The sequence below is a fragment of the Leguminivora glycinivorella genome, chromosome 11, assembly GCF_023078275.1.
Source record: "Leguminivora glycinivorella isolate SPB_JAAS2020 chromosome 11, LegGlyc_1.1, whole genome shotgun sequence".
Classification (NCBI taxonomy): domain Eukaryota; kingdom Metazoa; phylum Arthropoda; class Insecta; order Lepidoptera; family Tortricidae; genus Leguminivora; species Leguminivora glycinivorella.
Genome location: NC_062981.1, coordinates 22,852,459 through 22,858,458, shown reverse-complemented (window position 1 = coordinate 22,858,458; position 6,000 = coordinate 22,852,459).

Below are 6,000 nucleotides of genomic sequence, written 5' to 3'. Positions count from 1 at the left end.
GCGCCACATTTATAATCGACAAAACAATAACATTGCTTGCGCTTCGATAACGTAACGCTTTGTGTCTCCTTATCACTCCACCGCATTAACGCAACAGTGTCAGTCGCGTTTTGTTCACCACGGAGCGTAAGTGATCCTGATCGTGTTCTTTGCTAAGCCAACAGTAACCTAGTTAAAAATCCTTTATTACAACATTTGTTTTACTAATAAATAGGACAAAGACTTTAACCTCAGCAGCGGTTTTAAAAAACTCAGGATTGTCACAGCGTGTAATAGTGTTGTGGCAGCCCTAATGGTCCTTTCCTACATTCCCGACGCTTATTGAATGCAGGCGAGCATTCGTCTTAACAGAACCGGCTACTTGAGAACTAGTGAAACACTTTTTTTATTTTATTTAAAAAATCCGAATGTGATGGTCTGGCCGATTTCGTCTACCGTGACTACGGGTTTCCCCAAACCTATCGACGCTGAATCGGCTCAAGCAGCTCGTTATTGTGAAGTCGATTACGCGTCGTCGTCGTTGAACGCATGCGTACGCATGCTCATACTAACACGCGATTCCGCGTCGATAGGTTCCCTCTTGAATCTTCCTCTGATCATTTCTTATGTGCCCAGGGTACTTAGCCGAATGGCACAAACGCGCACGAAACGCTGACGAAACAAAACGCTCGTAGATATCTATCTCTATCGCTCGTGCGTATTGGCGCGACGGATACAGACTACCTTTCGCGGCGTTTCGTTTTGGTTTCGCGTTGCAGAAATGCTATTCGGCTACGGAACCAGGCCTGCTAGCCGCTGCTAGCTAGACGCCGATCGAAAGGCCGCTGGCTCTGTCGCGCCAATACGCAAGAGCGATAGAGATAGATTGCATTTCTGCGTTCGCAGTTAGCGTTCCGCGTCGCAGAAATGCCATTCGGCTACGGGACCTGAGCACGCTTGCCATCCATATGATCCGCAATAATCAGCTTTTCTAGATTATGCTTATTGCAGCGCACAACGTGTCCAAAAAAACTGAATGCGCGTTTTTGACATATTGTGAACCCCTCCAGTCCACATGTGGATACTTTCAACTTCTGAGGAATTTGTTAGCTGGTTCTTATAGCCGTCTAAGGTATACGCAGAAATTTAAATCAACATCACATTTCAAAGGCGTATATTTTGTCCATGTCATGATATTTATTTATTTATTTATTTAGTAAAAACATGTTTGCATGACATTACAGTAAAACCAATGCGTCACGAAACTTAGATAACAAAAAACACAGAAAATAATGAAAACAAAATTAAAAATAAAATTAAACAATTGATTTGGGCGATGACGTCACAGCGTGGCTCCGTTGCGTCGTTTGCCCCGGTGTGGGATGATACTGACCTATTTCATGTGCGCAGCCTCCTCACAACTTAACATCGATCTAAAAATACATAACGCAGTTTTTGAACTTTTTGAGTGCACCAATGTTGGGGAGTACATTGGTTCTATTTTATCACCATTACTTTCTTGATAGGTTGATCTTCATACTTACCTAGCTTAGCACTCTCATTCCCAATCTTTAAAATCGTAGCGTAATACTACATTATACAATATACATCTAATACATCCTTAAATCTGCTGCTATGAGCTATAGACTCGCGAACTCTCGATAATCGGTAGCAATTACAGAAGTCTTATTCCAGTTACCTATGGAATATAGCCGAGTCGAACCAATGTACAGATAAAATCAACGGTCCAAAAGGATTCTGCTATCCTGGAATACTTTTCATATAAGTATACTAAGTTCATACACCGTAGCTATCATTCCCTAAGTGCGTTTTCACATTATCCCATACATTACATACATTATACATACATTATACATACAATTTTTTCTATTGATAGCCTTCCGACATGTGAAAACGGACTAACGTATTGGCGAAACAGAGCCAGTTGCGCTCCGTGCGGGCAAAAGTGTCGCACTGCTAAACAGATTCCGTCATTACCATTAGTATTCATAAAAATAATAGAAACCGAACCAACCCAGTAAACACATGAAGCCAAGATGTCGCGAGCTACGCGCGACGAGCGAGAAAACAGCTACAGCTACGGACAAAGCGCTCGCCTGGTGGGTTGCTGGCAGTAAATGTGTTAGTAAGAGCGGGATATATTATGTAGTTTCTCTGGAAACAATAGCTGTGACATACAGGGAGATGCACGAGTCCGAAACAGTAAAACCAGCCGCTATTCCTGTTCCAGCCCCATTGGTTAGTGGTTACTGCATACGCTCGACTCTCCAGCTCAAAATGCACAGAATAGCAACCCTTGTCCCGCCCCGGCGATCAAAGGCGATCGAGTTATCCTTTCGAGCCGACTTTGTGCGTCCTTTTTTAACGCTTAATGCAATTACAAGCCTGTCGTGTCGCCGGTTTGGGAGCTTGACTATGAAATTGGTAATACGGAGAATCAATTTCAGATTGTGTTTCAAAAGGATCAGGGCTTGAGTAGAAATATATCAACTTAGAAGCGCAATTAACCTGAAATGTGGGACTGCAGGTAACATAAGGATTGATTCGGATATTAAACACGTTACATTTCAGCTCTAAATACGATATGGATCGGATATGAAAGTATTAACTTCATAGATAGAGAATAAGTACTTTTTATGCGATAGGAGATTAAACGAGCAGATAGGTCATCTGATGGTAATCGATCACTGCCGCCCATGGACACCTGAAACACCAGAAAGCTGGAGGTGCGTTGCCGGCATTTAGTGAGTTTTCACATTATCCGATCCGACATCGGATGTAAAAATCAAAGATGGTGACTTAAATGTATGGGATATCGGTCCTACATCCGATATCGGATCGGATAATGTGAAAACGCAATTAGTCTCTTTCCTCTTTTCAGCCGTCTTTTTAGGTGTAAGTACCCTCTTTTCTTGAAGGTTTGAAGGTCGTATCGGTCCGGAAATACCGCAGGCGACAGTTTATTCCACAGTTTTCGTCTTCAATTTTGAGAGATAAGTCACAGGAAATAATACATCTTGGATATTATATAACAAAAATGTTTTGTCAAATACTAGTTGGTTAGTAATTAGCAGTGATTCGAAACTACTTTAACGACCTTGATATACAGGCGTGTGGATTCCATACGGGCGAATAATGTATCCAGTTATAGTATCTATTATAGTGTTTAATTTAATGTAACTACATATAATAAGTTTTAACCAGTGTGTAAAAGCCATACGATAAATAAATAAATAAATCTAATCATACGAGTCATATAGGATACCTAATCATTTTATTAAAAGTGTTATTAATTAAGAGTAATTATTTTTTTAAATCTGACCAAACAGCAATGTACGCCGTCTATATTAACTTGACATGACATAAACGTCATGTCGTAATGACGTTTAGGTAGGTACGCTGATTGATGTGGACGTAATACATTGCGTGCTGAATTAGTAGCGTTAGAAAGCTCTTTCTGGTAAAAATTGTCACCAGGGCCCACCGAGAAGCCTCGCGCGAAGCGCCAAGGTCAACCGGAATCAGGAACCGGAATCGTTATTCAAATATTCGCCCGTATGGAATACACACGCTGTATTATTATTAATAACCGATACATCTCTTACTTACTACTTACCGATGCCTACACTTTGTATGTTTTTTCCGCTCTTTCGCTCATCTGAATAACATTCGAAAACAATTAATCAAAGCAGCAAAAACCCGAATAAGAAACGTGGGCAGATCGATCAGTGGAGACAAATGATACGATTAGCTCTCGCTCCTTTTGAATACTGACTTCTTATTGATCGATCGTCTTCTGATGAAGACAGTTATTTTTGGGAGTTCGTTCAACTGTAAAAAAAAAACATTCAGTCGAATTGAGAACCTCCTTTTTTGAAGTCGGTTAAAAAGTGAATTTAATTTGTATACAATTACATAGAAAGGTACCAAAGAGCGAATTATGATAAGTTTCATGATGCGTGGACCCAATTACATATGAGCAGAGGAATCGCTGACTCCCGAGTCACAGGTTTCGACCTAGTTTGGGAGACAGAGGCATGCCCCTGGTGAACTGATACAAACCTAACAATAAGCTTTTATGTACCTAGAATAATATTAATATTGTAATCCTATACTGTGTTAGGTTTATATTGAGTAAAGATTTTTTTTTAATATTTAATTCACCTCAACTCTCCTAAAAATTAATTCTTCTTTGCCTGCGATTGCGGTGCTGAAGCCCAAACCATCCAGCACATAATTCAAGACTGCCCTTTAACACGCTATGCCGAAGACCTGATCACCCTGTGCGACGAAGCTACAAAATGGATAACTGCTCTTAGTACGTTATTATCACATTATCCGATCCGATATTTCGATAGAAAAAATCGACATCCTATATCGGATCGAATAACGTGAAAACGCACTTATCTAGCCTCGTCCTGCCCAATGTGATTTATAAAAGACATTCCAATTTTTGGAAATTATGAAGTGAAAGCCTGGAGGGGCAAAAAATGTCTTATTTTTTTAAATGTTTTACCTATATCGTGGTAATTTGGTTTAAATTTCAATGGCTCTAACTGTGTATGGTAGGCAGGACAAGGCTAGATATTTAATTGAAATTTTACGTTCTATATTTTTATTTTCTAACATGTATGCCATACGAATAAATAATAGTTATTTGTTATACAAGGGGGCAAAGTTGTATTTTGACGCCGAGTGTGGAATTGAAAAACGAGCAAGGGAATGGATTCTATAGTCGAACCACGAGGGAAGAGAGTGGTTCGAGAATAGAATCCTGAATTTGCGAGTTTTTTAACACACGAGAAGTAAAATACATTTGCACCCGAATGTAACACAAAACTTTTCCCCTCACTATAGCGAGGAAAATACAACTTAAAAAATGCGTTTATCACTGCTTCCAGTAGTTCCACAGGTGGTAAATCATCTTTATTACTAGATTCACCTACTTTCATCAATTTTAAAGCAGTTAATTTGATTTTATTCAAGGTCAAATTACTTTACCCACTAGTGGATAAAGTGCGTTTTTACCTGCCGGTATTAAAGGACAAAACAGGTGTTTCCGAGCTAGTGAGGGGAAAATAATTATTTTTTACTTAAGAACATAAAATACATACAACAAACGAACACCGACACTGAATGGTAAGTACCTACTAACACCACTGAAACTGAGTGGTATTAATACTCCCATATGATACCTCAACACGAATCGTAACATCTAATCTAAACTAGCATATCATCAATTGTCTCTTGAACTACGCACATTACTGAATTAAACTCTAATTTTAATACAATAGGGTTCAAATAATATTAAGCTTATTTATACTTCCGATGTTAGATTTTTCCCGCACCAAAAGTCACAGACTACAGAAAAACCTTCCCACTCTCTTTCATGTGTAGCATTTCGACCAAATCGACCATGGAAGATTTTTTATCTATAAATGTTTGTTATACTTACTATTGTTATAATGGTGTGTCAAGTGAAATATTGGTGTAATTTATCATGATGCCTCACCCTGGGGGGTAACCTTTCATGCGGTTTGCTTGAACCTTTTATCTTCAGTTTAAAGATGGTTTTCCTTTATTTCTAGTACAATTTTATGTGTTTTATAGCTAGATTTCGCCGGGAAATGATGGCTGGAAGTGGGGCATCCGAATTTGTGTTTTCATTACAAAAATGGGGGATATGACACAGTTTTATGGAATTGTGTTATTGCGGATTGAGTGGGTTCGTGTATTGGGAATAGACAAATCGAAATCATGTATTTTTTGAAGACGCAGCTACAAAGAGTGCTTGTGAATCGGAGACTCCTCTTTCTGGGCCTGTTTATCAAATATAATTGTTAAAAATATATTATTTAGGATTGTTCGTTTTAAGCCACATCATGAAACTGGTACTTGAATTCATACATGGATAACGGAGAACATTAGGTTTTTAGAGAATGTCACCTAACTCAAACTGGCATTTATTTTCAAGTTCGTGGCTAAAACTTGTATACTATT